At 41.0% G+C, this 26,123-nt stretch overlaps 1 protein-coding gene across 2 annotated transcripts in view; it reads left to right on the top strand.

Annotated features, from left to right (window-relative positions):
- The window catches only part of LOC138762268 (tubulin alpha-1D chain-like), a 67,020-nt gene that overhangs the window by 20,111 nt on the left and 20,786 nt on the right, over nt 1-26,123 (top strand). The window lies entirely within an intron of this gene.

The following is a 26,123-nucleotide window of genomic DNA, read 5'->3' as shown; positions in this document are numbered from 1 at the left end:
CAGCTTCTCCCCCTCCACCATCTGACTTCTCAACAACAGACTCATTCAGAGATTTATTTATGGACTTTTACTTTGCACATTATTTATTAGTGAATATTGGTTGATTTTATACTGTTTGCACAGTTTGTTTACATTTATTTCTTTATTTACATTTCTCTCTTTTATATACTTGTCTTTCTGTTGAGTGAGGAAACAGGTTTGGTAGGCCTCAAAGTCAAGGACTGAAACAGTTTTGATGGGGAAGGATTTTACTTAGAGAAGGCAAGTGTGGAAAATCGTAACAGATACAACACACACACACAGTTTACGGGAGCCAGGCGGTCTAATCCAATTACAAGAAGGTCAAGTACAGGCAGGCTGTAGTGTCCAGTCCAGGTAATTTACATTGGTCCAACAGCAAGGTGTGCACTAATGGGTGGGGTGGAACCCAACCTTGATTGGCAGCTGGTGTGTCCTCTGTCTAGGTATGGGGCAGTGCTGTCACATGACAGCCACAACCACCGATAAGTAGAAGTTCTGCCTGACCCGCAGGAAAAAAATCTCAGTATGTAATGTTGTGTATGTGCTCTGACAATAAATCTCAACTTTGACTCTGAACATTGAGTTCTGCAGCATGGAAACAGACCTTCTGCCCAACTCACCTGTGCTGACGATCTGAGGGGGGCGTGGCAGAATGGTGTAGAGGGCAGACGTGCAGTCCTAATCTTCCCCAGCCAGTTTTTTTAAACAAACGTTTTTAAACCTTAATCTAACTATATAAGCATTTTACTTCTGCATCTAAGTACATTAGTTGTCTATAATGGGGGGCAATATTAAAAAACCTAAGACACAATTACAGAATAAACTACTTTTTAAAAGCGCTGAAGAACTGAGGCTTACCTGTCCAGTAGGAACCACGGAGTTGTCGTCAGGAACTTCCAAGCCACAGAGAACTCCAGCTAGGCTAAGTATTACGCTGGCGACGGTCTTGTCCCTGCAAGATGGCGCCGGCTTCTTGACGAAATTGACCGATGTTGACACGCGCGTTTGCGATGTCGGGCGCGTGGGCGACCCAACTGCACAAAGAGCCCTTGAGCCCGCGCTGCCGTCGGGGGAGTCAGGGACGTGCAGGAAGGCTTTTCCATGTGCGGTACTTCCAGGGTCTGCGATTTATTGGAGCGTGTGTGGTCTGTGGGGGGGCCTGAGAAGCGATGCCCTGATGTGGTCAGGGTGCTGTCATTGGTGTCCAGACCCACAGCCGCACGGGAAAAGCCCTGACAACGCTGGAACAAGTAGAAGACTTACCTTTCACGGCCAGTTCACAGGAACAATTGGAGGAGGAGCGTGTAGAGGGTGGTTCTCAAGATGTGGCACTGGAATCCGGACTGAACTCTGTTTTTACTGTGCTGGAAGGGATTGCTTGTTATATGGATACCATGTCTCATCAAATGACTCAAATGCAATCTACAATGTTTAATGTCTCTGAAGATATATCTACACTTAAGAGTCTTTGGCTTGGCTTCGCGGACGAAGATTTATGGAGGGGGTAAAAAGTCCACGTCAGCTGCAGGCTCGTTTGTGGCTGACAAGTCCGATGCGGGACAGGCAGACACGATTGCAGCGGTTGCAGGGGAAAATTGGTTGGTTGGGGTTGGGTGTTGGGTTTTTCCTCCTTTGCCTTTTGTCAGTGAGGTAGGCTCTGCGGTCTTCTTCAAAGGAGGTTGCTGCCCGCCTAACTGTGAGGCGCCAAGATGCACGGTTTGAGGCGATATCAGCCCACTGGCGGTGGTCAATGTGGCAGGCACCAAGAGATTTCTTTAGGCAGTCCTTGTACCTTTTCTTTGGTGCACCTCTGTCACGGTGGCCAGTGGAGAGCTCGCCATATAACACGATCTTGGGAAGGCGATGGTCCTCCATTCTGGAGACGTGACCCATCCAGCGCAGCTGGATCTTCAGCAGCGTGGACTCGATGCTGTCGACCTCTGCCATCTCGAGTACTTCGACGTTAGGGATGTAAGCGCTCCAATGGATGTTGAGGATGGAGCGGAGACAACGCTGGTGGAAGCGTTCTAGGAGCCGTAGGTGACCCATGATTCGGAGCCGAACAGGAGTGTGGGTATGACAACGGCTCTGTATACGCTTATCTTTGTGAGGTTTTTCACAAAGACTACACTCTTTTGTGTAGTCTTCCAAAGGCGCTATTTGCCTTGGCGAGTCTGTTGTCTATCTCATTGTCGATCCTTGCCTCTGATGAAATGGTGCAGCCGAGATAGGTAAACTGGTTGACCGTTTTGAGTTTTGTGTGCCCGATGGAGATGTGGGGGGGCTGGTAATCATGGTGGGGAGCTGGCTGATGGAGGACCTCAGTTTTCTTCAGGCTGACTTCCAGGCCAAACATTTTGGCAGTTTCCGCAAAGCAGGACGTCAAGCGCTGAAGATCTGGCTCTGAATGGGCAACTAAAGCGGCATCGTCTGCAAAGAGTAGTTCACGGACAAGTTTCTCTTGTGTCTTGGTGTGAGCTTGCAGGCGCCTCAGATTGAAGAGACTGCCATCCGTGCGGTACCGGATGTAAACAGCGTCTTCATTGTTGGGGTCTTTCATGGCTTGGTTCACTTAAGAGAGATGTTAATAAATGCCGTGCTTCAGCAGATGTAGTACAAGTAAATTTTAAAAAGCTTGAGACAGCTTTCTCTGAATGTAAAGAGCAAGTTGTACGTAATAAAGATAAAATAGAGAAAGTGGAAGATTCGTTCGTGGATTGGGGAATTCAGAAGAGAGATTTATTGAAAAGAAATTGATTCATTGGAAAATCAAAGTCAGAGAAATAATGTAAAATTTGTGGGCCTTCTGGAAGATATGAAGGTGCAGATCCAATAAAAATTTTTAAGAACTGAATCCCTGAGATGTTGGGTAAAGAGTTCTTTCCTGGTGGTTTAGTATTGGAAAGGGCACATAGAGTGTTAAGGAGGAAACCGTTACCGGAACAACCATCACGAGCAGTGTTAATTTGGTGCCTGAATTATCAGGTTAGAGAAATGATTTTGCGGTTGGTGGTACTGAAGGGAAGACAAAGTCAAGCCCCAAAGATGGTTCAGAATAATAGAGTTTTTTTATGCTGATTTAAGACAAGAAATTATTAGACATCGACGGGAGTTCAATTCGGCTAAAGATGTGTTGAGGCGGAAAGGATATAAATTTGCTTTTCGATACCCTGCTGTGTTGAAGGATTTTTATGGCAATTATCAGTCTCAATTTTTTGAGAATGACCATGATGCATTGGTTTTTGCTAATTCATTACCGGATTTACGAGGTCAGGGAAGAATTTCAGCGTCGTCACCTAAAATAAGGGCCAATGGACATGGAAATGGACAGAATGGAAAAGATGGGAAGAAGGAGGTTTTGACACACAGTCTTATTGATGTTGAAGATTCGAACCAATCTTTGGGACAGGAGTCGCAGGACTGAATATTTCTATGATGTTGAATTACATTATTATATATATTGTATTTCTGGCTGGGGGGGGGGGGAGATGGAAGGCACTGATATCTTTGATAGTTATCTGCCACTGGTGGGGTGTTCCACACCCAGTTTTTTTTAGGGAATTACTACCTTTGGGTGGTTTCTTTTTTTGGGGGGGAATTCATTGTATTCCTTTTTATATAAACTTTTTCTATCATATTAGGGGAGGGAGAGTGGATTTTGTTTATTAGTAGGAGAACGACTTTTTGCATTAAGTGATTATATTGTGAGTTTATTAAAATGATTAGTTTGAAATTTGCAACTTTTAATGTTCAGGGATTAAATAATCCAATTAAGCGAAAACAAGTTTTAGCTTATATTAAGAAAATGAAAATTGATATTGCTTTTTTACAAGAAACACATTTGACTGAAAAAGAACATTTGAAATTGAAAAGAGATTGGGTTGGGCATGTTTTTTTTTCTTCATTTAATTCTAAGGCAAAAGGTGTAGTGATTTTAGTTCATAAGAATTTATCTTTTGAGTTATAGACTGTAGAGGGGAATGCTGGGAGGGTTTTAAAAGTGGACTGTGAAATCTTTAATGAACTTTGGATTTTACTTATTATCTATGCACCTAATGTGGATGATGAATGTTTTCAGATGCTTTTTGGTAATTAAGTCAAGAAAATGAAAATATTCTAGTGGTGGGGGGGGGATTTCAATTGTGTTTTGGATCCTTTAATGGATAAATCCCCAAAACATATTAGAAAATCAAAGATGGCGATACAAATTGGGGCTTTAATGAAATGTTTAACTTTGGTATATATTTGGAGAAGGATTAATCCTACAGAGAAAGATTTCTCTTTTCATTCTTCCCGACATGATTCCTTTTCTGGAATAGATTTTTTTTAAATATCGGCACATTTACAAGGAAAAGTACTGCAGGCAGAATATAAGAGTAGAGTTATATCAGATCATTCTTTATTATATTTTTCTTATGAAAGTTCGGAGGTAGTCCTTCCATCCTATTGATGGAGGCTTAATACAATGTTGTTGAAAAAACCTGAGTTTGTTGCTTTTGTTAAGGAACAGATTGATTTTTTCTTAATTGAAAATGCTAATTCAGTTAAAAGTAATTTTGTATTATGGGATGCGTTAAAAGCTTATTTAAGAGGACAAATAATTAGTTATACTACTAAAATCAAGAAAGGGTATATGGCTGAAAGTCTTAAATTAGAAAAGCAGATTGATGAACTGGAGAAGGAATTTCAGAAAAGAGTGACAGAAGTTCAGAAAATAGCTTTGACTAAATTGAAACTGCGGTATAATACGTTACAGACATCAATTTGAATGTTTACTTAATCGATCTAAGCCATGATATTATGAATGGGGTGAGAAGGCACACAAAGTTCTTGCATGGTGGTTAAAGAAGGAACAGACCTCAAGGGTTATTAATGCTGTTAAAAATAATTCAATAGTTACCTATAAACCTCAGGAAATCAATGACCAGTTTTCTTCATTTTATATAAAAATATATACTTCTGAGGGGAGACGGGACAATGGATCTATTGATTCTTTTTTATCTACATTAAAGTAACCAGCATTAGAAGAAGAGAATGTTATAGATTTGGAAGCTCCGTTTACAGATTTAGAAATTAAGACGGCTATGTTGGAAATGCCTAATGGTAAGTCACCAGGTGATGATGGGTTTTCAGTGGAATTTTATAAGGTTTTTTTATGAAGACTTGTCTTCAGTGTTTAGGGAGGTATTACAACAAGTGACTGAACAGTATGAGTTACCAGACTCTTGTTCTAGTGCTTTAATTACTGTAATTCCAAAGAAAGATAGAGATCCGTTAAAGGTGTCTTCGTATAGACCTATTTCTTTATTGAATGTGGACTATAAAATAATAGCTAAAATGTTTGCAAATCAGCTTGTTAAATATTTACCTAAATTGATACATGTAGATCAAACAGGTCTTATTAAAAATAGACATGCTTCAGATAACATTCTTTGATTAATTAGTTTGATCAATGCATATCGACAGCAACCTAACCATCCAATGGTGGTTGCACTTGATGCAGAAAAAACTTTTGATAGGGTCGAATGGGATTTTTTATTTAAGGTTTTGGAAAAGTTTAAATTTGGCCCCTTTTTTATTGGTTGGGTTAAAGCTTTATATACAAAGCCGACTGTTAGGGTGGTGACAAATGGACAAGTTTCATTGTCGTTTAAACTGACATCATCTACCCGACAGGGTTGTCCATTGTCACCAGCCCTGTTTGCATTGGTCATTGAACCGTTAGCTCAATTAATACGGCAAAATGAACAGATACAAGGGATGAGAGTTCTGGACCAAGAGTATAAGATTAATTTATTTGCAGATGATGTTTTGATATATTTAACAAATCCAGAACGATCTTTGCCACATTTACAGGAATGTTTATTACAGTATGGATCATTATCTGGATATAAAGTTAATTGAGATAAAAGTGAAATTTTACCAGTTGGTGAAGGAGATTATTCAGTTTATAAAAATGTTATTAATTTGAAATGGTCTGATAAAATTAAATATTTAGGAATAATTGTGAATACTGAGTATCAATCTTTATATAAATTAAATTTTGTTCCATTATTGAAAAAAGATTAAAGCAGATTTAATTAAGTGGAAGGACCTTCCATTAACTTTAATTGGTCGGGTTAATTGTATTAAAATGAATATTTTTCTACGTATTCAATATTTGTTTCAATCAATACCATATTCTCTTACAAGGAACTTTTTTCAGGACTTAAATAAAGTCACTAGGGAATTTTTATGGAAAGGTAAATTACCAAGGGTAGCATTAAATAAACTTACTTGGAAGTATGCATTAGGTGGATTGCAATTACCTCATTTTCAGAACTATTCTGAAGCAGCTCAATTTAAATTTAGTAGTGGTTTGATGGATTTGGATCGGCCTCCAAGTTGGGCTAAAGTTGAAATGGCTTGTACCTCTGAAGCTGCAATACATCAATTTATATTTCAGTGGAATATAAATTTATTACGGGAGAATAATGTGCCGATATTAAAACATCTATTGATGTGATGGACAAAAAAGAATAAGATTATAGGATCAAAAGGTAAATTATCTATTTTAACACCATTATATAATAATCAGCTTATTCCTTTTTCATTATTTAATAGTCATTTAAAGAATTGGGATTTTAAGGGTATAAAAACATTGCAGGATTGTTTTGAAGAAGGTCATTTTCTTTCTTTTACTCAATTGAAAAAGCGTTTTGATCTTGCTGAAAATTCTTTATTTGTTTATTATCAACTTTGATCGTTGGTAAAAAATATGTATGGTAGAAAGATAATTTTACCTGTATTGTCGGAGTTTGAGTCTTTGATTTCTTCTAAACCTAAAAAGGGCTATATTTTTGTTATGTATCAAGTATTACAAGATAATATGGAAAGCCAGAATGGGAGAAATCTAAGCTCAAATGGGAAAATGAATTAACTTTTGTTTTTCTTGAAGAATATTGGACGGATACGTGTCCTGATAGTGTTACTAAATTGATGAATGTACGATGTGGAATGGTTAATTATAATTTTTTTGCATCAGTTATATTTAACTCCTGAGAAATTGAAAAAATATGGCTTTAGTAATTCAGATTCTTGTTTTAGATGTGGTTACATGTGTTGGAACTTTCTTACACGCTGTTTGGTCCTGTATATATGTACAACCATTTTGGGAAGAAATTAAGCTAATTTTAGAAAAATTGTATAAGTCTAAGTTACCATTAGATCCATCCATTTTTTTATTGGGTTATGTGATTCCTTTAAAGAGATTGGGGTTGGATAAATTTCAAATTGCATTTGTATATTTAGCATTGTCTGTAGCTCGAAAATGTGTAGCAAGTACATGGAAAGATAATTCAATGATTAATATAATGCGATGGCATAATGAAATTAAAGCTTGTACAGTTATGGAAAGAATTACATATGTTTTGCATATAATTATTCTTTTATTTGTTAAAAAATGGTCACTATATTTGAACTATATGCATTTAGATGTACTTTGATTTATTTTATTTTTATATATTTCTTTGGCTCTCCTTAAGAGAGCTGGCTGAAGGGGTGGGGGTGGGGTGGGGATTTAATTATTATTTCTTTCTTTTTTAATTTGTTTTCTTTTATATATAAAAATCTTGTTATGGTCTGTATTTTGTATGAGTACTAATAATTTTTCAAATCAATAAAGTTTTTTTAAAAAAGAAGCCTATCTGAGGTAGTCCCATTTGCTTGTGATTGACCAATATTTCTCAAAACCTTTCCTATCCATTCAGCTGTCTATGTATCTTTTAAATGAGGTCATTGTACCTGTTACTTCCACTTTCTCTGCTAGCTTGTTCCATATACCTACCACCACCCTCTGTGTGAACAACTTGCCCCTCAGGCCCCCTTTAAATCTTCCCCTCTCACCTTTGCGTAATTTGTTGTGTGTTTAACTTGTTTTGTGTTTTTTTTTCTCCAATCTCTGTTCCTGGGATTACAGAGGTATCCAGTGAGACTGGACATCTCTTCCCCACCAAGATCAGTGAAAATAAATCTATGTACCATCTCTTTGCACATAAATGTTTCAAAGAGAAATTGGCACAAGACCATGAAAGGAGATATTAGGGCAAGTGATCAAAAACTGAGAGGGACAGAAAATGTTTTTCTCCCCAGATCACTGAAAAGGTTTTTGTTTTGTTGGGAATTATTTTTTGAGAATAATTTACAACCATTCTCTGCTTCCTGAGAAGTCTGAGGAGATTCAGTTTGTCATTGAATACTCTATCCATCATCTACAGGTGTACTGTGGAAAGGGCACTGTCTGGCTGACGACCTGGTTTGGAAACTCAAGTGTCCGGGAACGCAGGAAGCTACAGAAAGTGGCAAACTTTGCCAAGTTCATCACTAATTCCAAAAATTCATTGTTCTTGTTGTGTGGTTGATTCAATTAAAAAAAAATATATATATTCTGTAGATCCCTCCAAATGGCAGATCTTCACTCCTTTAATGCTTTGGCTTGTTTTGCATTTTCTTCATCTGTGGTCTGATCTTCCATCAAGAAGGCAGCCAATATCACAAAGGACCCCCCCACCCCCAACCCTGGTCACAACCTCTTCTCACTGCTCCCTTCGGGCAGAAGATACAGGAGCCTGAAGACCGGCACTTTTACATTCAAGTAAAAACACAATACTGGAGAAACTCAGCAGGTCAAACAGTGTCCTTCCTATAGCAAAAGTAAAAATACATAAACGACATGTTGGGCTTTGTGGTGGTCCACCACCGGCCTACTGCAGGGGGCAACCTCTGTACCTGCAGGAGAGTAAGGGGGACAGGATAACACCTGGCTGGCTGCCAATCAGCCGACCTGAATGGATCAAGGCCTACCCGGTCGGGTGTCAATCACCCTCCGGGATATAAGCCTGCGCCGGCCTCCGAAGTCTCACTCAAAGTTACTGCAGCCACAGCCCGCCTGGCTCTGTGGAAGTCTTTGTGGATTAAAGCCTGTTGTACAGTCTTTACCTTGTGTGTGTCGGGTTCTGTCTAACAGTGCACCATAGTCTTGAACCCTTTATCAAGGTATCACCTCTTGCATTTTACCTCTACATTCAAGAACAGTTTTCTGGAGCAGCTATCATGTTTTTGAAACCCCTGAATTATCCTAAACATGAACAACTCCAGGACCACCAAACGATCTGTCTACACCAGGAGTCACCAACCTTTTTGATACTGCGAGCTACTTGAAGGGTACTGAGTAGTACGGGGAAGGGCTACCAGTTTAGTACACACTTCTGAAATAACAAAGTTGCACGGTTTACCTTTAATTAGATATTATTATTAATGATTAATGATATTCATCTATGTGAAGACACTGATCACGTTAATGATTCCTCACAATAATTATTAACAATAATTTAACAAGGTAGGAAATGGATACGTTTCAACGTGTAACACTTTATTTCTATTAATCTCTGCAAGTGTTTCATTTTCAAATGATCATTTTTGCAACATTTCATAGGAAATCCTCATTAGCTACTAACTCTTTAACAATTTTTAACAAATCATGAACTATGTACCATGTTTGTACAAGTTATCAAACAATGTAAGATTTAACAAAAATCAACTCTTTCCAATTTTTAAATAAATCTTATCACGTTTTTGGACTAATCTCCAAATCTGCGGCATTTTTAACAAAATCATCCTATCTGTCACACTTTACGAACACATTTGTCACAATTTTTCAATATTTGAATTTGTTGGAGTCAGTAAAAATAAACATTAAAAGATGGGTAATTTAATATAAAAACTTATCAACTCCAACAGAATTTAACTTTGCTCTGGCACGGCCATGAACGCAGTGGCCATGCCACTGACAACATCTGGTATCTGTTTTTTTGTCTGATAGTGGGAAGCCAGGCATTGCAGGCTGCTCACCAGTGAACTGTAATCTGGGGTCTAACTTGACACTGCCACTCTGTGTGAGTCTTGCAGATGTGCATCAGTGAGGCGAGTGAAGTGCCAGTTGATGAAGTAGATAAAGACGATGTGGTCAAACAATAATCATGGCTTTTATTAGCAGAAACTCATGGTACAATTCTTTGGCTTGGCTTCACGGATGAATATTTATGGAGGGGTAAATGTCCACGTCAGCTGCAGGCTCGTTTGTGGCTGACAAGTCCGATGCGGGACAGGCAGACACGGTTGCAGCGGTTGCAGGGGAAAATTGGTTGGTTGGGGTTGGGTGTTGGGTTTTTCCTCCTTTGTCTTTTGTCAGTGAGGTGGGCTCTGCGGTCTTCTTCAAAGGAGGTTGCTGCCCGCCAAACTGTGAGGCGCCAAGATGCACGGTTTGAGGCGATATCAGCCCACTGGCAGTGGTACAATAATGAAAGACAATAGATGCATCTGCAGTTATATCCAAGGGGAGTGTCCTTAACAGTAGAGATAATGCACAGCCAATGTTAGTACAGCAAGGCTCGCCAGAGGTGGGGGAGACAGGCAACTTGGCAGAGATTCACCACAGCATGTTCTGTGTTTGTTCTTGATAAAGTTCATGTCAGAAAAGGCATGAGATAAGTTGAACCAAACAGGCTGGCAACCTTCATAGCTGCTGTTCATATACCAAGTTTCCGGACATAGCCGAAACTCTTTGAACCATCGTACTTGCCTCCAGTTGGACATCGGAGAGAGTGAATATGACATCGGCTCCATTCTTCTCGTCTTTAAACACAGTGTTTGCAATTATCATCATGGCTTCTTTGAAAACCTCCCTGTCTGAAAATGCCTCCTTCTTTATCAAAAAATGTGTAGCTCTGAATGAGGCTTCGGTTGTTTTTCGGGGAATTTTTCACCAGCCTTGTGAAAAAAGACTGCAGTTTGCCCAAAGCTGCCTTTAAGTCGCCGGCTTTTTCTGCCCACAGTGGGTAGCTTTTGTGACACGTACTGAAGTGTCTCTCCACATTGTGCCTCTTTGCCGTCGCCACAGTTGCCCCTCAAATGAGTCACACACAATTTTCTTTCACAGTAGTAAAAAAGAACTCTTCCGCCCATTCACTGTGAAAATGGTAAGTTTTCTTTCCTTTTTCTGCCATGTTTTTGGGAGTAGAAACCGCGTTTAGCTCGTCATCTTCGCAGCACCCACTATCTTTTAAAAAAACTTTTATTTTTCACACTATGAACCATATTAACCTAAATACACACAAACTTTTCCCTCTTGAATATACACAGTGTCATTTTCTCCCCTTTTTTCCACCCTCCCTTTCCTCCCTCCTTCCCACCCCTTCCCTACCCACTAAATGTTCAACATATACGATACAATAAACCCATTAAACAATGTCATCACACAATGAAAATAAATAAGAAAATTGTGTCATCTACTTTTATACACAGTTCGTCTTCTTCTCATTCTGTCATTTTAGGGGGTGGAGGTCCGCGGTAGGCCCTCTCTGTTGTGTTCCATATACGATTCCCAAATTTGTTCAAATACTGTGATGTTATTTCTTAAATTATATGTTATTTTTTCCAATGGAATACATTTATTCATTTCCATGTACCATTGCTGTACTCTCAGGCTCTCTTCTGATTTCCAGGTTGACATTATACATTTTTTTGCTACTGCTAAGGCTATCATAATAAATCTTTTTTGTGCTTCATCCAAATTGAGGCCAAGTTCTTTACTTCTTATATTACTTAGAAGAAAGATCTCTGGATTTCTTGGTATGTTACTTTTTGTGATTTTATTTAATACCTGATTTAGATCTTCCCAAAACTTTTCCACTTTCTCACATGCCCAAATTGCATGTCCTGTTGTTCCCGTTTCCTTCTTACAGCAAAACCATCTGATACTGTTGGGTCCCATTTATTTAACTTTTGGGGTGTGATGTATAGCCTGTGTAACTAATTATATTGTATCATGCGTAACCTCGTGTTTATTGTATTTCTCCTAGTTCCGGAGCATAACTTTTCCCATGTTTCATTCTTTATCTTTATGTTTAGATCTTGTTCCCACTTTTGTTTGGGTTTACAGCTTGTTTCCTCATTCTCTTTCTCTTGTAGTTTGATGTACATGTTTGTTATAAATCTTTTAATTATCATTGTGTCTGTAATCACATATTCAAAGCTGCTTCCTTCTGGTAACCTCAGCCTGCTTCCCAATTTGTCCTTCAAGTAGGTTTTCAGTTGGTGGTATGCAAACATTGTATCGTGAGTTATACCATATTTGTACTTCATTTGTTCAAAAGATAATAAATTATTTTCCAAAAAAAATTTTCTATTCTTTTGATCCCTTTTCTCTCCCATTCTCTAAAGGAAAGGTTATCTATTGTGAAAGGGATTAGTTGATTTTGCGTCAATAATAATTTTGGTAGTTGGTAATTTGTTTTTTTCCTTTCTACGTGAATCTTCTTCCAAATGTTGAGCAGATGGTGCAGTTCTGGTGAACTTCTATGTTGCACCAGCTTTTCATCCCACTTATAAAGTATATGTGAAGGAGTGGAGACTTGAGACTTGAGACTTGAGACTTTGGCTCGAGAGACTTAGGCACAGAGAGGCTGAGGCACAGACAGGTAAAGGGGTAAGTCTCTTTTTTTCTTTTTTCATTTAACTCAATCGTAGGCGGTCATTTTATACATGGCAGGTGAGCTCAGTCCCGTGCCATGCTCCTCTTGTGCTATGTGGGAACTCAGGGTGACTGACAGTGTCCCTGGGAACTACGTGTGCAGGAAGTGTATTCAGCTGCAGCTCCTGATTGACCGCATGATGGCACTGGTACTGCGCATGGACTCACTCTGGAACATCCGCGATGCTGAGGATTTGGTGGATAGCACCTTTAGCAAGATGGTCACACCACAGCTTCATAGAGTTGAGGGAGATAGGGACTGGGTGACCAAAGGTAAGAGTAAGAACAGGAAGGTAGTGCAGGAGTCTCCTGTGGTCATCTCCCTAAAAAACAGATATTCTGCTTTGGATGTTGTTGGGGGAGATGGCCCATCAGGAGAAGGCAGCAGTAGCCAGGGTCAGAACACTGTGAGTGGCTCTGCTGTGCAAGAGGGCCGGAAAAAGAGTGTTAGGACAATAGTCATAGGGGATTCAATTGTAAGGGGAATAGACAGGAGCTTCTGTGGTCGTAAACGGGACACCTGGTTGGTGTGTTGCCTCCCGGGTGCAAGGGTCAGGGATATCATGGAGAGGCTGCAGGGCATTCTGGATGGGGAGGATGAACAGCCAACTGTCGTAGTCCATGTTGGTACCAATGACATAGGAAAAAAGCGGGATGAGGTCCTACAAGCAGAATTCAGGGAGCTTGGAAGGAAGTTAAGGAGTGGGACCTCTAGGACAATAATCACGAGCTAGTCAGAGTAGGAATTGCAGGATAGATAGAATGAATATGTGGCTTGAACAGTGGTGTAGGAGGGAAGGGTTCAGATTCTTGGGGCACTGGAATTGGTTCTGGGGCAGATGGGATCAGTTCAAACAGGATGGTCTCCATCAATGCCCTCGGGAGAGTGTTTGGTAGTGCTGTTGGGGAAGGTTTAAACTAATGTGGCGGGGGATGAGATCAGGAGTAGAGAGATGGAGGGGTTTAGCATGTGGGAAGAAGTCGGAGATAGGAGGGTGAAAAGCAAAAGAGGCAGGCAGGTAACCTCAGGGCAAAAATGTAAAAGGGCCACTTTACAGCATAATGGTGATAGGGTTAAGGCTCTGGTAAAATCAAGCTTGAAGGCCTTGTGTCTTAATGCAAGGAGAATTCATAATAAGCTGGATGATTTGAATGTGCAGATAACTGTAAATGACTATGATATAGTTGGGATCACAGAGACGTGGCTTCAAGGGGACCAAGGCTGGGAGCTTAACATTCATGGATTTTCAATATTCAGGAGGGACAGACAGAAAGGAAAAGGAGGTGGGGTAGCATTGTTGGTTAGAGAGGAGTTAAAAGCAATAGAAGGGAAGGATGTTAGCTTGAATGATGTGGAATCAATATGGGTAGAGCTGAAAAATGCAAGGGGGCAGAAGACGTTAGTGGGAGTTGTATATAGACCACCTAACAGTAGTAGAGAAGTTGGGGATGGCATTAAACAGGAAATTGGAAATGCGTGCAACAAAGGCAAGGCAGTTATAATGGGTGACTTTAATCTCCATATAGACTGGATGAATCAAATTGGTAAGGGTACTGATGAGGACGATTTCTTAGAAGGTATACGGGATAATTTTCTAACCCAGTATGTTGAAGAACCAACGAGGGAACAGGCCATTCTAGATTGGGTTCTGAGTAATGACCAAGGGTTAGTTAGCAATCTTGTTGTGCGAAGCACTTTGGGCAAGAGTGATCACAATATGGTGGAATTTTACATTAGGATGGAAAGTGACAGGGTTAATTCTGTAACTCAGGTTCTGAACTTAAACAAGGGTGACTTTGAGGGTATGAGACGCGAAATGATTAAGTTAGATTGGCAAATGTTACTTAAAGGATTAACTGTAGAAAGGCAATGGCAAGTATTTAAGGATCACCTGGAAGAAATACAGCGTTTGTTCATCCCGGTTTGGAAAAAGAACAACTCAAGGAGGGTAGTATATCCTTGGATAACAAGGGAAATCAGGGAGAGTATCGTGTAAAGAGGAAGCGTATAGACTCGCCAGGAAAGACAGAATATCAGAGGATTGGGAGAAATTCAGAGTTCTACAGAGGAAGACAAAAGGATTAATCAGAAAAGGCAAAAGAGATTATGAGAGAAAGTTGGCAGGGAACATAAAAAATGACTGCAAAAGTTTTTATAGATATGTAAAGAGAAAGAGACTAGTAAAGACAAATGTGGGTCCCTTGCAGTCAGAAACAGGTGAATTGGTCATGGGGAACAAGGACATGGCAGACCAATTAAATAACTACTTTATTTCGGTCTTCACTAGGGAAAATATGAATAATCTTCAGGAAATAATAGGGGACCATGGGGCTAATGTGATGGAAGGACTGGGGAAAATAAGTGCAAGTTATGAGGTTGTGTTGGATAAACTGAAGGGATTACAGGCAGACAAGTCCCCAGAGCCAGATGGTCTGCATCCCAGAGTGCTAAAGGAAGTAGCCCATGAAATAGTGGATGCATTATTGATAATTTTTCAAATCTCTTTAGATTCTGGAGTAGTTCCTGAGGACTGGAGGGTGGCTAATGTAACTCCACTTTTTAAAAAGGGAGGGAAAGAGAAATCAGGGAATTATAGACCGGTTAGCTTGACATCGGTAGTGGGGAAAATGTTGGAGTCAGTTATTAAAGATGTGATTGCAGCACATTTGGAAAGTGATGAATTCATTGGTCAGGGCAGCATGGTCTTATGAAGGGAAAATCGTGTCTGACTAATCTTATTGAATTTTTTGAGGATGTGGATAGGGGAGAACCAGTAGATGTGGTTTACCTGGATTTTCAGAAGGCTTTTGATAAGGTCCCACACAGGAGAACAACCATACAAACTTAAGGCACACGGTATAGGGGATATTGAGATGGATAGAGAATTGGTTGATAGATAGGAAGCAAAGAGTGGGAATAAACGGGTACTTTTCAGAATGGCAGTCAGTTACTAGTGGGGTACCACAAGGCTCAGTGCTAGGACCCCAGTTATTTACGATATATATTAATGATTTAGATGAGGAAATAGAAAACAGGATTTCCAAGTTTGCAGACGACACGAAGCTGGGTGGCATTGTAAGCTGTGTAGAGGCAGGGTGACTTGGACAGGTTGGGTGAGTGGGCAAATGCATGGCAGATGCAATATAATGTGGATAAGTGTGTGGTTATCCACTTTGGAGGAAAGAATGGAAGGGCTGAGTACTATCTTAATGATATCCAATTAGGAAAAGGGAAGATGCAAAGAGACCTGGGTGTCGCTGTGCATCAGTCATTAAAAGTGGGCAGGCAGGTGCAGCAAGCAGTAAAAAAGGCGAATGGTATGTTGGCGTTCATATCAGGAGGATTTGAGTACAGGAGCAGAGAGGTATTGATGCAGTTGTATAGGGCCTTGGTGAGACCTCACCTGGAGTATTGTGTTCAGTTTTGGTCTCCTTATCTGAGGAAGGACATCATTGCCATGGAGAGAGTGCAGAAAAGGTGGACCAGATTGATACCAGGGATAGCGGGACTTGCATATGAAGAAAAGCTAAAATGACTGGGCTTGTACTCGCTGGAGTTTAGACGATTAAGAGGAGATTTAATAGAAACATTCAAAATTCTTAAGGGATTTGACAAGCTAGATGCAGGAAGATTGTTCCCAATGTTGAGCAAGTCTAGGACCAGGGGTCACAGTTTAAGGATAAAGGGTAAGTCCTTTAGGACTGAGATGAGGAAGAATTTTTTCACTCAGAGGGTGGTGAATTTATGGAATTCTCTGCCACAGAATGTGAGTGAGGCCGGTTCCATCGCTATATTTAAGAGAGAGTTAGATTTAGTACTTGTGACTAGGGGGATCAGGGGGTATGGAGAGAGAGTTGGAACAGGGTACTGAGTGGATGATCAGCCATGATCAAAATGAATGGTGGTGTAGGCTTGAAGGGCCAAATGGCCTACTTCTACACCTATTTTCTATGTTTCTATGTTATGTTCTGGTACCTTCTCCCCTATTTTATCTAGCTCTAATCTGGTTTTTCCCTTGTTTGATAAAATAGATATCTTAATTGTGCTGCTCTATAATAATTCTTAAAGTTTGGTAGCTGTAAGCCCCCTTGTTTGTACCATTCTGTTAATTTATCTAGCGCTATCCTCAGTTTCCTCCCTTTCCATAAGAATTTCCTTATTATTTTCTTTAGCTCCTTAAGAATTTCTCTGTTAAGGGAATTGGTAACGATTGTATCCTTGGGAAGATATTCATTTTAATGCAATTTACCCTTCCTATCAGTGTTAGTGGTAATTCTTTCCAATGTTCTAAGTCATCTTGTAATTTCTTCATTAATGGCTGATAATTTAATTTGTATAGATGGCCTAGATTATTATCTAGTCGAATACTCAGGTATCAGATTGCTTGTGTTTGCCATTTAAATAGAGATTCTTTCTTAAACTTTGTGAGATCTGCATTATTCATTAGTATTGCTTCACTTTTATTTGCGTTGATCCGTTATCTTATTCAGCAAACGCTGAGGGATGTCATGCGCACAATACTGACCATTGAATCAGACTAGATCAGAGTTTATGCATATTAAATATTTTTATATTTAATTTTTTTTTATATACATGTACACAATCCTTTATCCGGAACCCTTGAGGGACAGTGTGTTCCAAATTTCAGATTATTCCGGATTTCGGAAAGCCAGATTTAAACCCACCCGAATTGTGCTGCTGTATTCACCCCCACCCACTTCCAGTCACACTGCTGGTCTCCCCACCCCGCCCGATTCGCGTTGCCCGTCTCCCCCCCTCGTCAACCCGACATGCTGCCAGACTCCCGCCCGCCTGAGTCGCGCTGCTCAATTAAATAAAATTTTAGACAGAGCTCATTGGTGACTAGTGGTATTTTTAGAACAGGCCCGCGGGTGACTCATGTGGTCCCTGCAGGTGACCTGATGCTCACGGGCACTGTCTTGATGAGCCCTAGTCTACACTATTGAAACCTCAATTTTTTTTACTGATTTCAACTGTGAATGTTTATTTGTCTATCCTTTTATATTTATTTTCTCTTTTTCTGCCTCATGGTGCATGATGGTAATTTAATGTATACTGTGTTGTTGGTGTTCTGTGTGGATGCAGCGTCTGAATTTTGGTGTGTCTGCATTGTACTCATGTATATGACAATTAATTCTCATATCATACATATTGCTTGTTCATTATATCAGTCATAATTGTCTTTTCTATGTCACCACAGACCACAACTCCTTTCCTGAAGGCCCATGTTCTCAATGTCCCCACCCAGGGAGCTTCTGGTATTATTGCTTTCTGAAGGTAGTGAGAAAAGCCTACTCCAGAGTGGAAGAGCCCGTTTCTGTGCTGCAATGGTTCGATGGCAGACATCCACTACTGCCCAGTAGACAATGAGTTTTGATCTTCAAGCATCCTCCTTCTCAGTCGATCAAAGCCTGTGCGGGTGCACCCATGGTGATTGTTGTTTGAAGATGGGTATGAAAATCGTTGGGGAACCTTCCATCCACACACAGCATTTTCAACTATTTGTGTTGAGGAGTATCAGACCCAGAACCACCAGCTGCGGAACAGCTTCTTCCCACGGGCAGTGCGACTGCAGAACAACTGATGAAATGCTTGTACAAACCTCTGAGACTCAACTATTTATTAAACAACATATATTTATTTTTATATCTGTATATATGTACTGCATATGTATCATTTGTTTGTATGTGTGACATGTGTGCTTGCATGGTTTTTTTGCACCCACGCTATTTTATCGGGTTGTACTCATCGGATGACCATTAACTTGAACTTGAACCATCAACATGCGGCTCCTGAGATGTGAAAAATTGTTCACATTTTCTGGGGCTTCTCTTCATTGTCAGATATGGTGTAGAGAGAGCAAGTTGTCAAAGTTGAATGTAAGAACTATCCGGTTGTATGCTTCAGTAATTGAGTCGAATTTCAACTTAGTTCCCCCTTACATTTTGAAAATTAGAATATCCTTCCTATGTTTTGACTGACTACATCTGTCTAGCAAAATGGATCAAGGGGCTTGGAATGATGTTGTATGATCATTTTGAATGGTGGTACGGACTCCAAGGGCTGAATGGCCTACACCTTTTTTTGGAATATTTTTGATGTATACACCTATCTTCTATCATTCTGTGATCCAGACTCCTATTTGGTCTTGGTGTGCACCAAGGACTGCACCTGCCATAAGCAGATTAAATTCAAGTCCAAGTCCAAGTTTATTATCATCCATTTGTATAAGAACAGCCTGATGAAACAGCGTCTCCAGTCCACGGTGCAAAAACAGTGTAAAACATTACAGACATAACATACACTCAGACAAATGGTTCAAAACAGTGTAAAACATTACAGACATAACACACTCAGACAAACGGTGCAAAAACAGTGTAAAACATTACAGACATAACACACTCAGACAAACGGTGCAAAGACAGTGTAAAACATTACAGACATAACATACACTCAGACAAATGGTGCAAAAACAGTGTAAAACATTACAGACATAACATACACTCAAACACGGTGCAAAAACAGTGTAAAAGATTACAGACAACATACACTCAAACATGGTGCAAAAACAGTGTAAAACATTACAGACATAACACACTCAGACAAACGGTGCAAAAACAGTGTAAAACATTACAGACATAAGATACACTCAAACACGGTGCAAAAACAGTGTAAAACATTACAGACATAACATACACTCAAACACGGTGCAAAAACAGTGTAAAACATTACAGACATAACATACACTCAAACACGATGCAAAAACAGTGTAAAACATTACAGACATAACATACACTCAAACACGGTGCAAAAACAGTGTAAAAGATTACAGACATAACATACACTCAGACAAACAATACATATCCCCAGATAAACAGAACTTACAGTCATATACATAATAAATAGTAGAGTTCAGTAGTCTCACTGCCCATGGGTAGAAACTGTTCCTCAAGCTGGTTGATCTGGCTCTAATACTTCTGTATCTCTTCCCTATGGGAGTAGCCAGAAGATGCTGTGTGAGGGGTGGTAGGGGTCCTCGCTGATTTTACAAGCTCTTTAAACAATGATCTGGGTAAATCACATCGATGGGTGGAGGAAGACCTCAGTTATCCTCCTTGCTGCTCTATGGTCCTGTGGATTGACCTCTGATCCATTTCTTTGCAGCAACCGTACCACACTGAGATTCAGCCAGCAAGGATGCTCTTGATAGAGCTCCTGTAGAAAATTGATAGAATGGTGACTGGTAGCCATGCCTGCCTCAGCCTTCTCAGGAAGTGCAGTCGCTGTTGCACCTTCATGACAAGTGAAGAGATGTTATGTGTCCACTTCTTAAGTGAATACAAAGAACTTGGTGCTCTCCACTATCGAGCTAGTAATGTGTAGTGTGGTGGAGGCCAGATATGTGAACTGAAGTCCAGCCACAAGCTCCCACCTCTTCTTCCTCCCTTTCTCAGCACCTTAGTTCCTGCCACCCAGTAACAAAATCCTCTCGTCGCAATTGTGAAACCTGCTACCGTGGAAGCCAAACAACAAACTTATGGTCGGACATTGTAATTCAAGTAATAGCCAGTTTGAAATTTCTGTTCTCTTCAACCAACAAAAGGATAGCATTACACACTAGGGTAAGTACAAGACTGGTTGTCTCCGCTCCATTCTCAACATTCATTGAAGCGCCTTCATCCCTAACATCGAAGTACTCGAGATGGCAGAGGCCGACAGCTTCGAGTCCACACTGCTGAAGATCCAACTGCGTTGGGTGGGTCACGTCTCCAGAATGGAGGACCATCGCCTTCTGTAAGGTAAAACATCATGAGATGGGAATGTGTAAGGAGTTACCCTGTACAGGGCTGTAACAAGATGTGAATGCATCCTTGTACTTACAAGATAAGAGAGACATTGATGGATTGAGAGGCAGGAAGCTAGCAGGGAAAGGATAGCAACAGTTTTAGTCATTGGACAAGTAATGATATGATGATGTTCTAAGCACGTATCCAAGGGTATAAAAAATCACCATTTTGCTGATAACGGCAGAATGCATTCTCCGACTAACATGGTTAGTCGCAAGTGTTACAATCCGGTAATAAAGAACAAAGAACCCTGATTTCGACTCAGCCTGGTGTTTGTCTCACTCATTCATGAACAAAGCAGACCTAACACTTCCCAAGATCGTGTTCTATGGCGAGCTCTCCACTGGCCACCGAGACAGAGGTGCACCAAAGAAGAGGTACAAGGACTGCCTAAAGAAAGCTCTTGGTGCCTGCCACATTGACCACCGCCAGTGGGCTGATATTGCCTCAAACCGTGCATCTTGGCGCCTCACAGTTTGGCGGGCAGCAAGCTCCTTTGAAGAAGACCGCAGAGCCTACCTCACTGACAAAAGGCAAAGGAGGAAAAACCCAACACCCAACCCCAACCAACCAATTTTCCCCTGCAACCGCTGCAACCGTGTCTGCCTGTCCCGCATCGGACTTGTCAGCCACAAACGAGCCTGCAGCTGACGTGGACATTTACCCCTACTATAAATCTTCATCCGCGAAGCCAAGCCAAAGAAGTACAAGACTAATCCAAGGTATTGGAAAGCAGAGGGAAGCAACAGGGAGGGTGGGGAGGTGGATGGAGGAGGGCTGGGGATGGGACGAAATGTGTTTTTCACATAATATCTTGTATCAATACTGCATTCCTTCTGCTCACTTAGACCTGTGTTGGTACGCAGTTTCCACAGTTTCTATAACCTACTGTAAACAAATCCAAACTTCCCTGGCAACAACTGAGCAGGGAGAAACACACACCCATGATCACCACCTCTACACTGGACATGCCTAAAACATAGTGAAACACAAAAGTCTGCAGACGCAGTGAATGTAGTAAAAACATGCAGAAATGCTGAAGGAACTCAGCCGGTCTTGCAGCGTCCACAGGAGGTAAAGGCATATTTCCAATGTTTCGGGTCTGAGCCCTTATTCTCAAGATATAAACACAAAAAAACCCTGCCTACCCCCCCACCATTCTTCAGTCTTTATTTAGATGCCCTCTTGTTTTTTGCCTATACCTTGAAGAAGGGCTGAGGCTTGAAATGTCGGTAGTATATCTTTACTTTCTATGGATGCTGCGAGACCAGCTGAGTTTGTCCAGCAATTCTGTGTATTTTCATTGCTTATAGCATAACACCCTTCACATATTCTATGGGCTAGTTTTAGTCTCGTTACTGCTGTGAGCAAGAAGAAAGAGAAACAATTTGTGCTCAGAGAGTTCTAACTTAAGAAGGTGACACATATCAGATGATCCATTTCCACGGTGATGGTGATTCTGGTTCTTCAAAGATATTGCTCTCAGGTCTATTGTGTCTTTCAGAGAGAACATAATAAACATTGTTGAGAACCAGTTCCCTCTAGCACACAGGATCTATGACCCACTACCATCAGGAAGGAGGTACATCAAAATCAGGACTGCCAGGGTGGGAAATAGCTTCTTCCCACCATCTATTAGGACTAAAACCGAGTAAATCATCCCAAAATATTTATATATAGTATTTTGAATTATAACTTTATGTACCTATGTGATTATTATGTGTGTGCTCTGTCGTCTGGAGAAACACATATGTATATGTACAGTCAGATGATATTAAATTTGAACAAGAGGTAACCATTTGATTCCATAACTTAGTTCTAAAGTGACAGATTTAACAGCATAGCACTCTCTCAATACTGTACTGGGAGTGTCTAGATTGTTCTCAGAAGATGTCTGCACTGACGTTCGAACAGATATCTTAGAGAAGGGCTCAGGCCAAAACATCAGTTACAATAAATGAGCAGACTATTTTCTAAATGAGCAGAAAATTGAAAATACCCATATGCAAAGTGACCTGAGCGTCCTCATGCAGGAGCGCCTGAAGGTAAACTTATAGGTTGAGACATTGGTAAAGAAGACAGATGCAACACTGGTGTTCATTTCAAGAGGAACAGAATATAAGACCAGAGATGTGATGTTAGGTTTTCCATAGATGGGTTCCGGAGCTTGTGGATTTGTCATGGTTGAGGGTAGCAGCCAGGGCTACGTCCGAAGCATTGCTTTCCACTTGGAAAGGTACCTTCTCATCCACCATGTGCACGGTGGCTTTCAGAATGTGGTTCAGGAGGTAGTTAAAAGCCATTTAGGGTTCAGCCAAAAGGGGAAAATTAGTGGCTTTTAAAAGAGGGCGAACCTTATCAGCTTATTGAGGGATCCACTGGGCGTAATACGAGGAAAACCCCAGGCATCTCCTTAAAGCCTTTGTGGTCCTGGGCATGAGGAGCACCAACAGTAGGTGCATCCTATCAGGATCGGGGCTAATGATACCATTCTCCACCATGTAGCCAAGGGTGGCCACGCACTTGTCAGAGTTATACGTGAGGTTCAGGGCTTTCACCGCATGGAGAAAACTCTGGAGGTTGGCGTCATGGTCTTCCAAGGTGTGGCCACAGATGGTGACATTATTAAGGTAGGGGAAAGTAGCCTTCAACCCATACTCGTCCACCATTCTGTCCATCTGCCTCTAGAAGATAGTAATACTGAAAAGGACCTTCTGGAATTGATAGAGATGACCTTTAGCCTCAAATGCCATATATGGTTGGTCGTCAGAGCAGATTGGTAGCTGGTGATAAGCAGCTTTCAGGTCGCTGGTCGAATGGACCCAAAACTGCATAATATCATTCACCATATCTGAAATTCGAGGGAGGGGGTATGTATCCAGGAGTGTGTATCGATTAATAATTTGGCTATAGTCAATTACTAGCCTGAACTTGTTTTCCCCTTTTCCACTACCACTTGCGCTCTCCATGGGTTGGTGCTAGGTTGAATGAGACCTTTGAGAGCAGACGTGGTGTCTCAGACTTTATAAAATCTCAGTCTGCTGTGCTGTACCTCCTGCTCTTGGGAGCAATCTGAGAAAAGATTCAGGAAGAGAGAAGCGGGGGTCGATATTCAGTGTGAAGAGGCTGCATGTGGGTTCTAATTTTAGGGGCCCTCCTTTCCGAATCGTTACAAGGGAGAGGGGACCAGAATACTCCAAGGTCACGCTTTTAAGGTGACGCAGGAAGTCCAGATCCAACAACAATTCATCAAGTACAAACAAGTGAAATTTACAGAAGGTCTATCAGCTGACTTGAGAAGCGCTTCCATTGTTTAGGGAGTAAGCTAATAAAATTGTAGTGTGAATAAAACCTCTCATGACTGGAGGGAGAACAAATGCTTTTATTAGCTTATAACTAAGGGTAAGGTTTCACAGTGGTCTCCAGAGGGGTCTGGGTTTAGGCGGGAAACCAGGGTTATATGTGAGCAGATGGTGGCGGAACCGTGAGCGGGGCCAGACATCAGCCCAACACACTACCAATGAATGCCAGTTCACTGCAATGTGATTGTTATGTCCTGTGTATCGTGTGTGTATGGGTGCGCACCATGTCCAGAGAAATGCTGTTTCGTCTGGTTGTTGATATAAGCTTGAACAAAGGGTATGTTCAGCTTCTTTGACAGCCTTTATGTGCACACCAAGGAACTTTGTGCTCTTCATTCTCTCCCCGACGGAACCATTTGTCCTCCAAGTCTACAATCATCTCCTTTGTTTTGTCCATGCTGTTCACACAACTAGAAGCCTCATCGAGATAATTTCTTCAGTATATGGATCTTGGCACTTACTCCTATCCCCAAGTTAGAAGAGAGCAGTGAAGAGTCAACTATTAAAATGGGACTGAAATTACCTTTAGGTCTGGCAGCTGCATCACGGCCTAGTATGGGGTCACCAGTATCTCTGACTGGAAAGCCCTGCAAAAGGTAGTGGACACAGCTCAGTACATCACTGGTACAATTCTCCCCACCATCGAGGACATCTACATGGAACACTGCCACTGGAGAGCAGCCACAATCATCAAGGATCCACTCCACCCAGGACATGTTCTATCCTCAATGCTGCCATCAGGAAAAAGGTATAGATGCCACGAGGCTCTTACCACCAGGTTCAGGAACAGTTGCTACCCCTCCACCTTCAGACTCAAACTCAAACAACTCAATCAGAAACTCATTTAAGGACTCTTACTTTGTACTTATTTAATACTGAATATTTATTTTCTGTATTGCATAGTTTGTTTACGTTTCTTTCTTTGGTTACATTTCTCTCTTTTGTATCCAGCGCTGTCTGTATATGTTCTCCATGACCTACATGGGTTTCTTCCCACCCTCCAAAACATATGCGGTTTGTAAGTCAATTAGTGTATTTGGGCGGGATAATCTCTAGTCCAGAAGGGCCTGTGATCATGTTGTACTTCTAAATAAAAATTTAAAATAAATAAATCTCCCTTCCACGCTCTCAGCCCTAATATAAAGATTCCTCTCCTTATATTTCCAAAACTAAATTTTATTCATAATAAACAAAATATATATCAAGGAAAACAGTGCAAATTATTTTAACCTTCTTAATATCATATTGCCAATTAGTCCATAGGATATACAAGTAGAAGTAGGCCATTCAGCTCGTTGAATCTGCTCCGCTGTTCTCCCACTCAGTCCCATTCCCTGCCTTCTCCTCTAATCTTTGAGACCCTGATTATTCAGATACCTATCAACCTCTGCCTTAAATACACCTAACGACTTGGCCTCCACAGCTGCCATTGGTAGCAAATTCCAAGGTTCACCGCTCTCTGGCTAAAGAAATACCTCCACATCTTTGTTTTAAATGGTGCCCTTCAATCCTGAAGTTGTGCCCTCTTGTCCTTCATTCCGCTACTGTGGGAAATAACTTTGCCACATCTACTCTGTCCAGGCTTTCAACATTCGAAATGCTTCTATGAGGTCCCCTCTCATTTTTTCTGAACTCCAAGGAGTCCAGACCTTGTGCTGTCAAACGTTCCTCATATCCCTTCAGTCCAGGAATATTCTTGTGAACCCTATAAAATGCTCGTATATCTCTGAACCCTCTCCAGTGCCAGCACATCATTTTATTTCTTTACATTGTACTGTTGGGCAGTCACTTCAGCATTACCGCTCGTATCACAAGATCACACAGGATCACAAGAGATAGGAGCAGAAGTAGGCCTATCTACCCATCGGGTTTGCTCTACCATTCTATCATGAGCTGATCCATCCTCCCACTCAGCCTCATTCCCCAGCTTGAAATGAATGCCAACATTGCATTCGCCTTCTGGAGGTTAACCTTTAGGGTATCCAAACACAAGGTCTCCCAAGTCCCTTTGCTCCTCCAAATTTGGTAACTTTCAGTTATTTGAATGGCTACTCCACCAGTGCAAACCCTTCAATTCCCAGGAGTGGAAGGACCCTAAACTCTGGTCCTTTCTTACAAAGCCTTTGCATTGGCTGCATCAAGCTTCAATATGCCCCCCAGTAAGTACTCCTGCAGCCTGAAATATGCCAATTGGCAGCATTTCCTTATTGGTGTCACCCTTTTTTGCCCATCTTGTCTTCCCTTTTGCAACAGTTTAATCCTACAACGTCGCTTCACACAAAGGGTTAAGAAAGCAAGGAATG

The sequence above is a fragment of the Narcine bancroftii genome, chromosome 4 (assembly GCF_036971445.1).
Source record: "Narcine bancroftii isolate sNarBan1 chromosome 4, sNarBan1.hap1, whole genome shotgun sequence".
NCBI lineage: Eukaryota > Metazoa > Chordata > Chondrichthyes > Torpediniformes > Narcinidae > Narcine > Narcine bancroftii.
This window is presented reverse-complemented; position numbering and strand designations above follow the sequence as displayed.